The sequence below is a fragment of the Anastrepha obliqua genome, chromosome 6, assembly GCF_027943255.1.
Source record: "Anastrepha obliqua isolate idAnaObli1 chromosome 6, idAnaObli1_1.0, whole genome shotgun sequence".
In the NCBI taxonomy this organism is placed as follows: Eukaryota; Metazoa; Arthropoda; class Insecta; order Diptera; family Tephritidae; genus Anastrepha; species Anastrepha obliqua.
In genome coordinates, this window is record NC_072897.1 from 63,848,856 (window position 1) to 63,861,200 (window position 12,345).

A 12,345-nucleotide genomic window follows, 5' to 3' on the forward strand; every position below is an offset into this window, starting at 1 on the left:
AGTTTTTACATTTCTTAATGGAGATTTTAGCACCTGAGACTTCGCCCCAACGAGCTATGTCTGAGAGTATATCTAAGAAGTCTTTCTTTACAGCATTTAAGTCATTAACTTTAGAAAACAATAATAAATCATTTGCGTAGCAAATGTGAGAAACATTTTTGTACTTGTTAATTACAATACTGACTTCATTGAAGGCTGCTATGAACAAGATAACAGACAGTGGAGACCCTTGAGCTATACCATTATACCTACAAAGGATGGTAATTAGAGTAGGCGTTGTTAACGTTTGCAACAAGTTTGCGGTTGGTGAGAAAATCTTTAATCAGGTTAAGTAACTTAACGCCTAGATTCCAATTTTGAAACTGACGAAGCACAACGGGAACTCCAACGCGGTCGAAGGCTCTTTCGAAGTGGATACTCAGGGTTGACAGTTGATTTCTGTTGGAAAGAGTAGTAGATGCGTTGTTTTCAAAAAAGAGAATAGCATCGATTGTGCCCTGCCCTGCCTTAAAGCCTACTTGTCGTGGACTTATTAAGTTAAATTTTGTGGCATGCCAGGAGATACGCATTGATATAATCTTTTCAAAGAGTTTTGCCAGACAGCTAAGTAGCGATATCGGTCTGACCCCACTGACCTCTGTTGGAGTAGCATTTGGTTTAGGGATGGGGATAATTACTGCATTTTTCCACGCCTGGGGCTAAATTCCCTGGTTTAAGGGGGAAGTCTACTGTGACAAGGGAAAAAACAGGCTTATTTTCCGGATTTTATTTCTAACAAAATATTGCTCGTACATAAAATCTATTTAAACTCTTATCTTTATTATATATTTAAGTTTTTGAAAAAAAAATTTTAAGTCAAAATATTCAAAATGGCCGCTGTGGCACTTCTGCAAGCGCAGGTCCGCTTTTTTATACGGTGTACACGATATCTCGAGTTCTGATAAATGAATCAGCTTAAAAATTTAATTATATATTCTCTGTAATAGTGTCTCTCGTCTGACATAGGATTTTTTTGATATCGTTATTTGTTAAATTGTTATAAACAATAGTAACATCAATTTTAGGCAAAAAAAAAGAAAAAAATTTCAAGAATTTTTTTTTCAACGCCAAAATTTTTTATCGACATAATCCTACGTCAGACGAGAGTCAATACTATGTATATGATAACAATATTTTGTTTTTTTGTTTTAGATCACCGAAACGTAAGATTTCATGTACACCGTTTAGGCACCTAAGAAAAGCGGACCTGCGCTTGCAGAAGTGCCACAGCGGCCATTTTGAATATTTTGACTTAAAATTTTTTTTTCAAAAACTTAAATATACATATAATAAAGATAAGAGTTTAAATAGATTTTATGTACGAGCATAATTTTGTTAGAAATAAAATCCGGAAAATAAGCCTGTTTTTTCCCTTGTCACAGTAGACTTCCCCCTTAAAATATTATTATAGAGTCTTAAAAGTCTGATCTTCAGACAGAGAGGAAGATGATGAAACATGGGATATGATATACGATCGGCAATATGAAGCAAAGCGGTTGGCTATTTCTTTTGGGTCAGTTATGGGACCATTTGAGTTGCTTAGAGAGATTGCCGGAGTTTGGGTATAAGAGCCAGATAGTCTTTTAATATCGAGCCAAGCTTTCTTCGGATTAGTTTTATGATTAATGGACTCCGAGAATTTTTTCAGACACTCTCTCTTAGCTTGTTTGCACTTTTTGCGAAAAATTGCATTTGCTTTCTTATAGCGAATCAAATTGGTGTATGTTCTAGAACTTTTATATTCAGACCAGTAAAGTTGTTTCTCTTTTCTCAGCTGAGATAGTTCGGTTGACCAGTAGGGTACCGATTTTGAAAAGATTTTGTTCGTAGATTGTGGTATGGAAAAATGTGCAGAAGTCCGAATTATTTTAGTTATCACCGCAGCTTCTTTATTTATGTTGTCAGAATATTGGTAGTAAGAGCAAAGATTAGATGTCACTTGTTGAAACATTTCCCAGTCAGCTTTGTTTGTTAGAAACTTAGGTTTGGGAGGTACTTTGTATGCCGATTGAGTGCGGAGCTCAGTGACGATGGGATAGTGATCGCTGACATGCAGATCAGATAGGGTGATGGTTGTAAGTTTTGGTCCAATGTTGGATGAACAGATTGTTAAGTCAACGGTTGTGAAAGTTTTATGTGTAGAAAAATGTGTTGGGCTATTGTCGTTTAGTATGGTGAGATTCTCTGAGAGAATTAGGTCCTCTATAATAACGCCTCTGGTGTTTGTATTTTCGGATCCCCAAAGAGGGCTCCAAGCATTAAAATCTCCAGCGATTATAACCGGGGTTGAGACTGAGCTTATGAATTGCCTGAGTTCATTGCATGATATATTTTGTAGTGGTGGTATGTATATAGAGACAATAGTGAATTTAAAACTTAGTGTAATTTCTATTGTAATTGTTATGATGTTGGACTGAATGTGCAGTTCTCTATGGGGAATAGACTTCTTTACTAAAACCGCGATGCCTTGTTTGTTCGAATTGTTTTGTGGTAGGTTAAAGAAAAAACCTTTGTATTGAGTAGGTACCGCAACTGACTTTCCAGCAGCTAGATGGGTTTCTTGAATAGATATAACGTAAGGCGATTGTTCTTTTATCAAGGTCTCCAGCTCAGTGAAGTTATTGTAAAAACCGTGCATGTTCCATTGTATTATCTTAAACATTTTATTTGTATAGAGTTATCGCAAAACGTAATGAGGGGGGATATGTTACATGCATGTCTATTGACAATCGTCAACTGTCATGTACTGATCTCCAGTATTGTACTGTGTTAAATTATGCGTTAGACCGTCATTGATAGCATCAGAGTCAGTTGAAGTTGTTGTGAGTAATTGAGTTATTGGTTGATTTTGGTCTATATTCGTTTGTCCTATGATTCTTGCGAGAGTAGATCCAAGGTTGAAAGACGATTGTAAAAAAGAGTGAAGAGGTGGTGATATAGTGAGTTCATTAGCTAATGTATTTGTGGATTGTGATTCGTGTGTATTGATAATTTGTTGGGTGTTGTTGTTATCTGAGATGTTGGTTTGAGGTATATTTTGTTGGTCGATGTTGGAAGAATTATTTAATGGAATGTTGGATGGAGAGTCATTTTTTGATTTATTTTGTAGAATAGAGAGAGGTGAAATAATAGTGCTTGATGTTGGTTTTTCTTTATTATTATTTTTTTGTATTTGAGTTTCTCTTGCTTTCGTGGCGAAAGATGTATCGAGTGTAAGTAATTTTTTCGATGGCAAATATTTGGGACATGTGTTGGCTGATGAGGCGTGGTTGCCTGAGCAATTAGTGCAAAAAGTGCGTGTGCAGGAGGAAGTGTGAGGAGGAAGACTACAAGTAACACATGCCGGAGTACCATTGCATCGCTTAGTGGTGTGACCCAACTTTTGACACGTCTTACACCTCATGGGGTTAGGATAGCATGGTTGACTTTAGCACTTCTCCACGATACTTCTACTTTTTCAGGTAATTCATAAACGTCAAAAGTGAGCAAAATAACAACAGTATGGTGTGAAACACTGTCAACCGTTCTACTAAAATTGTATACAGCTACAACACCTTGTTTACTCATATTCTCTATGATTTCTTTTTCGTCAACATCAATGAGGCAGGGGCCATAAATTGTACCTTTAACACTGTTTAAGTTGTCGTTAAATTTGGCTTCAATTTCACATACACCGTTTGCGCGATTTGCGGATTCTTCACTAATAGCAAGAGGTTACCTGTACGAAATTCTGTAATCGAAATTATTTCTTTACTAATATACTCTAATGCTTTATGCACCGCAAAACATGAGTACTTTGATAGAGGTTTGTTGGTATCGATTGCACTGATAGAAATGAATCTGGAGTTAATATATTTTTTTTTTGAACCGGCAAAGCTGGAAAATTCAATGGTGAATAAGAAGGTTTTTTCCGTTTCGTTTGTGGGGCAGGAGCAAGCAATGCAAACCTGTTGTCCCCGAGATTTGGTAGCCCGGGGGCCGTCGTTGGTAAATTTTCCAAAAGCCCACTAGTTTTTAAGCACTTATAAAGAAAAAGGTAATTAATAAAATAGTAAATTAAAGCTTTGAAAGCAAGCACGTGAACGTTAAGCAAATAAACTGAGAAATAGTCAACACAGAGAAACTTAGAATGAGCGAAACACGTCTACTCTGAGTAAACACCTGTCGAAAATTGATTTGTTCTATAATTAGTTGCGATTTTATAGGTAGCTTCATTACTCTCTCATATAAGTCTTGTTCCTTATTGGCGAAAAACTCTAGTCATCGATTTTCACAGTATTCTCTTGATACCAATTTCTTATCACTCAGGAAGTGTTGCAATGAAAGAAAAAAGTTGTATCGTTTTCGCACAATATTATCGTATATGTCCATTTTCACAGCCCCAGTCACCATACGTTTAAGAAATGGGTCAATTTCATTCCGTTTTGCCAAGTCTTCGCAAAGGAAATTCGATCCATCATGGTTTTTGGTGTTAATTGGGGGGACACCCAAACATAGAGCTTCTTTTTGAATCCAGCTTTGCGCAAATTGTTTAAAATTGTTTTATGGTATATCTTTAGGTCCTGGATGATGCTATGACTACTAACATGCTGGTCAACCGGAATATTTCTGTGGTTTTACTATATCGACATTTTCGACGACGGGCCTGCCTGTGCGAGGTGTATCTAAAATGCCTGAACGGAGCCGACGAAACCATGGACCTAATTAGCTGTTATAGTATTGGCACCACAAATACCATTCACAATTTCAGCGGTCTGGCTTGCATTTCTTGCCTTTATGAAAAAAACCGTATAATGTACCGAATTTTCTCTTTGTTGACTACCATTGTTAACACCCTGTAACTCACAGCTGAATTGAATGTCACCTGGACAATGAACATAAACTTTAAATTGTTTGATTGATACTTTACGAGATATCGATCACTACGGTCATTTACCAAGAAAAAAATGATTTATTTTTCCCCCAAAAAATATATCCTTGCTGTTAAGTTTTTAGAACTCCAACATATGAAGGGATGTAAGATAAAAATAATTTTCAAAAGTATTATTTCACGTCACCTATAACAACCGTAAGAAAAATAAATCAGTTTTAATATGCAACTTTTTAAATCAACTGTTAAATCCAATTGAAAGAAATACAGATGATTCAAACTATTTGCGGTTACTATAAAGCGGTAAGAATAGTGTTGCATAGAGGAAGCATTTTTTGTTTAATTTCGATTAGACAAATTTTAATGTGCAATATTGAGGTGATATCCATTATCTGCTGATGGAAACACCAAGGGGTACGCACGATGTAGTTCAAAAATTCATTTCAATTCACCAAGATAATGTCTGTTGCACACTTATCCTAATCAACAAAAAGAACTGCTAATTCATTAGTAGCAGGAATTTTACACCCTCCAATAACATTGTTTTGTGCTGTTGTTGAAAATCGAAAAATATTAATTCTGATGACACTGTGTGACAAAAAAAAAAAATTAAATATACTTTTATGGAGACCTAGCACAACTTGTGGCTATAGAAAAACTAAAAAAAATGGTAAAGGAGAAATTTCCAATACACCCCCAAAATCTCATTTTATGGCCATAAAACCGTTTTTCAGTAGGTTGATGTGAAGAATAACTCCTAACTTCGCCAATTTCCATCCGATTTCGAATTTGCTTTTTTAGTTCGAAAGAACAAAAACAAGCCTTTTTGACAGTGTGTTGACAATTTTTCTGAAATGACAACTGACGAGACTGTAGACGGAAGTATTTGGAATTTTTTTATTTTTTCTCTATTTTTTCGACTTTGACATAATTTTTACGATATTATCCGATATTGAGGATTTTTTTTAGTACCCCACTGTTATAGTAAATTTAATTTTGCTTCAAATGAGCTATATCTGACTGTGTCTTTGAATTTTATATATGGGCATATAATTTCCATCAACTATTTAATTTGTGCCTAGGAGGTTTTGAGAATAGGTGCGATCCAAGAAATAAAGATTTTAAGGAATTTTTTGGTTCTTGCAGTCCTGGTAAAATAATTTCTCCGCCGGAATAACAAGGTCCAGGAGCTTCACGTTTTCTCGCGTTCCACTACAAACATAGGTATTATGTCGCGCTCGCCTACGTTTTAAGCAATTCACCGCAGAAGTGTTAGGTATTTTCCTATTAATCCATCTTCGCGGATTCTGCTTTCCATTTCAAGATTTATGGGCAATTTGGTTTTTCGGCTCAAAATCGATTTTTTTAATTATAAAAGAAATTTTTGTTTTAACTGCTCATAACTTAATGAAAAATGAACCGATTTTAATGATTCTGGGTTCAAAATGATCGTCCTTACTTACACGAGCGACTTCATGTGCAAACAATAGCAAAAAAAGTAGTTGAAAATTTTTTATTTTACAAAAAACAAAAACTGCGAAATATTTTCGAAATTCAATATTTCAAAAAGTACATTTTTTTTTAACTTTTTCCAAATCAAGAGGACACCTCAAACTTCAATTGAGCTGAATGCCCATTAGCTAAAATGAGTTGTTTTTGAGTCATGAATTTTTGAGAAAAAAACCTGTTTCGCACTTTTTATTTTTTGCTAAATAAAATACTTTCAACTACTTTTTTGCTATTGTTTGTACATGAAATCGCTTGTCAAGTAATGACGATCATTTTGAACCTAGAATCATTAAAATCGGTTCGTTTTTGACTTAGTTATGAGGAATTAAAAAAACAATGTCTTATTTAAATGCTTTCCATTTGAATTCAACCGGACTATTCGGGACATGTTCTTCGATTTCGATGTAACTCAAATATGTTGCGCTCTGGTAAAAATAATGAGACACGTATTTTTTTGTTCGCCCAAAAAACATTTTTTTAAGATTTATCGGCAATTTTGTTTTTCGGCTCAAAATCGATTTTTTAATTATATAAGAAATTTTTGTTTTAATTGCTCATGACTTAGTCAAAATCTTGGTTCCAGAGAAAGCACGTAGAAGTAGACTACTACTTCCGCCAAATCCTAAGTGGGAATGGCTGCTTTAAAGCGTACCTTCACCACTTTGGGCACGAAGAAGTGAGCAGTGCACATCAGCAGTTAAGGAGGACGCAGAACATGTGCTTATCACGTGTCCGCTTCAGAAGAGTAAGGGCTAAACTGGAACACAGCCTTGGCAGCAGCATCACGCCCGAGAATTTAGTGTCACTGATGTTGAAGAGCAAGGACAAATGGAGCAATGTTTAACACATAGCTGCCGAAATAATGCAGCATCTTCGATATAGCGAGCAGGAAGGCAGATGCGCAAACGCCAAATAAGAGAGAGAGCAAAGTATTGGGACCTCGACAGGCACCATCTCATTATTCTCTCCATCGTGCACTCAACAAACCTATTCTTATGCTCTTGAAATCAGTCGTTGTTTTGACCATAGATAATAAGATGCGACACTCTTTCACTTTGAGTGAGAGCGCACCCATGACCTCGTTTCAAAACTTGGCAGCATTCATACATTATGGGATGATGAACAGCAGATAGGCGATATGGCGGGCTGCCAGAAAAAACGCGCCGAAAATAACTGACGCGATTGAAATATTTATAATTATTTGTCTTAAAATTAATTCAATTGAAAAGTAATAATTCATATTCAAGTGAGCTTCTAAAATTTTCCAAAGCCTCTTATATCCTTTGTGACTTTTAATTTTAATTAGTCTTGTGTACATATGCATATGAATATGTTTTACTGTCTGCTGATTTATGTCTGTAAATTTGTAAATACGTAAATATATAATGGTTGAAAAGCGTAGGTAAGAAAAATGAATTTGAGTTTAAGATATTTTAGAAAGATTAAAGGTTATCTGCTTTGACTTATTCTGTTCGTTGTTTCAACATTTCTTTGTTACCCACTTTTTGTGTTATATTTATTTATTTTTATGTTTTATGTATTATGTTATAATTTATGTTTTTTGTGTAATTATATTACTTTTGTATTTCAATTTTAAATAACTTCAGCGATCAATGGTCAAAACATTATCTATGGTTTTGAAGCCACCGAACATAAGCAGCAGCAACGCTACCAATTTTCTTAAGGGGGGAGCCTGCTTTACAGGCTTAAGCTACAGTAGACATACTTGGACATATGAATAAAATGATTGACAAAAAATTATGGTTCCAAATTCGTTTGGTAATATGCAGTGCCTTTTGTCTGATTTTGAAATCCAAGTAGAAATTCTCATTTTATAATGGAAGCTGTTACCGATTATAATTAACGATTCAACATTAAAATTGTTTTTGCATTCATTATTTTATTGAAAAGAAAACTGTATTCAACTGCTAATGTTCTTAACTTGAACTTTTCTTTACTCTAAAAATGTTTTTCGTTATATTTCTACCAAAAAATACAACCGTGCCTAAAATATAAAAGCCTTTGATTTGAGCGAAGCGTGCTTTTAAACTCCAGTTGCCTACGGGAATTCAGACGCGTAGGAGGCACGAAAAGATATAAAAACCCTCATTATATGCACCTTAGTTTCTTTAACTACATGGTAGGCCATATAGCGTTTACTTTTTGGACCACCTACTTTTTGAGAATGGTAACACAAATGACATGTCGAATGTGTTCATAATTTACTTAAAGGTTTGACATTTACGAAATGGGACGCTATACGCTTGAACAAAATTGGGAAATATCTTCGTCTTCTTTTCTGATTTTTACATCGGTGGCTGCGTCAATAAGCAAAATTGTCGGATTTGGGGCTCAGAAAATCCACACGTTACTGTAGAGAAGCAAATGCATTCACAACGAGTCACTGTTTGGTGCGGTTTTTGGTCTGGCGGCATTATCGGGCCATTTTTTTCGAAAATGAGCGAGGAGCCGCGGTTTCAGTAAATGGCGAGCATTACCGTGACATGCTCAATGAGTTGTTTCCAAAAATTGAAGAGGATGACATGGACGACATTTGATTTCAACAGGATGGTGCAACTTGGCACACTGTCAATGTTGCACTCGAACTTTTGGCTACCGATTTTGAAAACCGAATAATCAGACGAAGTTCCGATATCAATTCGCCGCGTCGGAGCTGTGATTTAAGCCCGTTGGGCTATTTTTTGTGGGGAGCCGTTAAGGACAAATGCTATGCGAACGATTTGGTTTCGCGTTTTCCGATCAGGAGGCAGCCACGTTGCTTTGTGTATTTTCTTATGCTGGAATCTGGTGCTGCAGACTACCATGTTGCGAGCCCCGCCGAAGTCGATCAGCCTCTGTCCGTTAGCAGGTGTTTCGTTGTTCAGGCTGAATTTTCCGACTGTGGGACCAACAATTCGCTCTTTGCACACCCTGGCGTTGAAGTCGCCAAGCACGATTTTTAAGTCGTGGCGGGGGAGCGCTCATAGGAACGCTCAAAGCGCTCGTAGGAGGAATATTTGGTTGTATCGTCCTTCTCTTCCGTCGGGGCGTGGGCGCAACTTAGCGACATGTTAAAGAAAACGGGCTGTGAAGTGGATTATTGAGAGACGCTCGTCCACCGGAGTGAACGACAGTACTTGGCGACGAAGTCTCTCGTCCACAACAAATCCGACACCAAACTTGCGCTCCTTTACATGGCAGCTGTAGTAGACGTCGCAAGGTCCTATGTTTTTCTTGCCTTGCCCCGTCCATCGCATTCCTTGAATGGCAGTGATGTCAGCCTTTATACCCACGAGGACATCAACCAGCCGGGCAGAGGTACCTTCCCCATTAAGGGACCGGACATTCCAGGTGCATGCCCTCAAATCGTATTCCTTATTTCGTTTGCAGGGGTCGTCATCAGTAAAGGTAGTTCTCATCCGAGGCCTTGTAATTCTTTTCATTGGGGGGATTCTTAACTGGCGGATCCCAAACCCAGCGCATAACCAACTATCCTGGAGTGCTTCGCCGTCTCCCGTTAGCTCATATGCAGAAGAATCGTCCTGGCCACTCCCAAGTGAATGGCGATCAGTAACTTTCCCCACTTGCGTGGACTTCTACACATGGAACCATCGTCCCTCCCAAATCGGATTAATAACATTTATTCTGCTTATAATGGTTTTTAATTCCAATTAGCGGAGGCTAAAGAAAATAGATTCTGTGAATCGATGTTTATTTTCTTAAAAGTTTTCAATAGTTTGTTAACAGTTTTAGTCACCTCATTTATTCTTTTCTGTTGTAGAATATATTGAAATTTGTTGTTCGTGAGATTCTATTGGGGTCTCAGTTTTGGTCTTAATCTCTTGGAAGTCATCGAAGTCTGGCGTTCCAGCAATGTATTTTAATGAAGTCCCCAACACGTTAATACGACGAGCTTGCCGGTGATGCAGCTTAACCGCGTCGATTAGTTGGGTTATCGGTTCCGCGTCATTTTGTAAGAGTGGTTTTATATGTGTTTGTGGAAATTGGACAGTATTTTAGATTGCTTTTGTGAATTTTTTTACCGTTAATTAAAACGGTCATTCCTAAGTCCCCCCACTGTTTTTACTGTGAGCTTTGTGAGTTTGTTACCTATTCGTCTGTTGTTTTTTTATAAAAACTTTTTCGCCTGGTTGAAAAATGTTGGTCGTTCTATTTTAGTTGTGCTGATTTAGCTCAGAATTTTGTGTTGTGCTTGATAACGCCTAGGTATTCTGGTGAGCTAGAGTAAATAACAGAGAACGTTTATGTATAGTGAAGTCTTAATGACAGGAACGTATGGAATCCAAAATTATATATGTACATATATGAGCCCTTGATTTTGAAAGTAGTATATGTCAAAAATTTTAAAAATCTAGTTTATCAGCTATTTCATATCAAATCCTAATAAAATAACATAATCTGAAGAGACGAGCAGTATACCATGAAAATTAACTCGATAAAATGTGTTTATTTTTTGGTTAGTATACATAACACGGGTACTGCTTCTTTTGATAGTGGTATACGTCAGTCTGTTCACAAAGTTTGGCAAAATAATTGGTAATTTTGTCATGTCTTCAGATAACGGTTCAGGTATGATCAACTAATTCTTTGAATGTACAAACATACTATTTATAGTTAATTGTAAACATTATACGGCGAAGAAGTATAAGTAATGCTCGCAAGAAATTCAAACGAATAAGACTAATGTCGTCTCCAGATGAATCAGTTCATACTTTAAAAGTTAATTCGGAACCCTTACAAATGGAAGAAAGCAACATGAAATCAAGAAAGAGGATACGAAATCAACATAATTATGCACAAAATATAAGAAAAATGAAGAGAAATAGTGAAGGGGAATACGAAACAAAAGAGTCTAAGCATGAGAGTGGTAAACTTTTCGAAAATAAAGATTGCCTTTGTTCCAAAAAATGTATAAATGGAATCGGATATGAAGGTAGGAGAGCTAATTTTGATTCTTTTTGCAAATTAGCAAGTTTCGACAGAAGGACCTTGAATATACGAAAATATTGATTTGCTTCCATTATACACAACCATTAGAACAATAACAGAAGAAAAACGTAAAGATATAATGGATTTACTACCCTATATCCCAAAAATTTTTCACAAACACTTTATTTCCCAAAATACTAATAAACAAGTTTCTTATTTAGTTTCAACGAAATAAGTTTGAATAAAATGTTAATTACTTATAAAAAGATTTTCTTGATGGTATAAGTCATTTATAAATTAATTATGAAAGTGGTATTAGTAATTTCAACGTTTCAAAACCACATTCCCTTTAAAAAATGGTTATAAATTTCTTTATCATAAATATGACTTACACCACTTTCCAAATCAAGGGCTAATATTATGTCTGCCTAAGGTGCTCTGTAAAACTTTGTTGAATTCCCTTCAACCAAATCAAAATCCTTTACAGATATACGCTGCATTACCAAGGACACAAGAAAATGGCATATGCCAATACAAATATGTGAATGTTTAAACACATGTATATATGCGGCTGTGTGCACTTGCCACATCGAAAATATTACGCATTGTGTTAAAAATTATGAATTATAAAGCGTCAACAAAATGGTTTCTTAATTTACAGCTTTTAAGGTCTTTAAACAACTTCTTAGGTCTTAACTATGAATTAGTACATTATTATACGATATGTGAGTTTTAATGTTCAAGAGGAAAAATATGTAATAAACTTTAGATTTCTATACAAATGCATATTGATTGAAAAAAATCGGTTCAATAATTTGCGGCTATGGTCGCTGTTGTTATGAACAACACTGCACAGCTCACAGAAGCTTCAATATTCAATATATTTAGCACTTTGGGCTTCATCCGAAGACTGAATGTATGTACAGTAACCTTAAAATAAGCCGCAATCTGATTTCAGAGTAAATTCCTAACTTTGC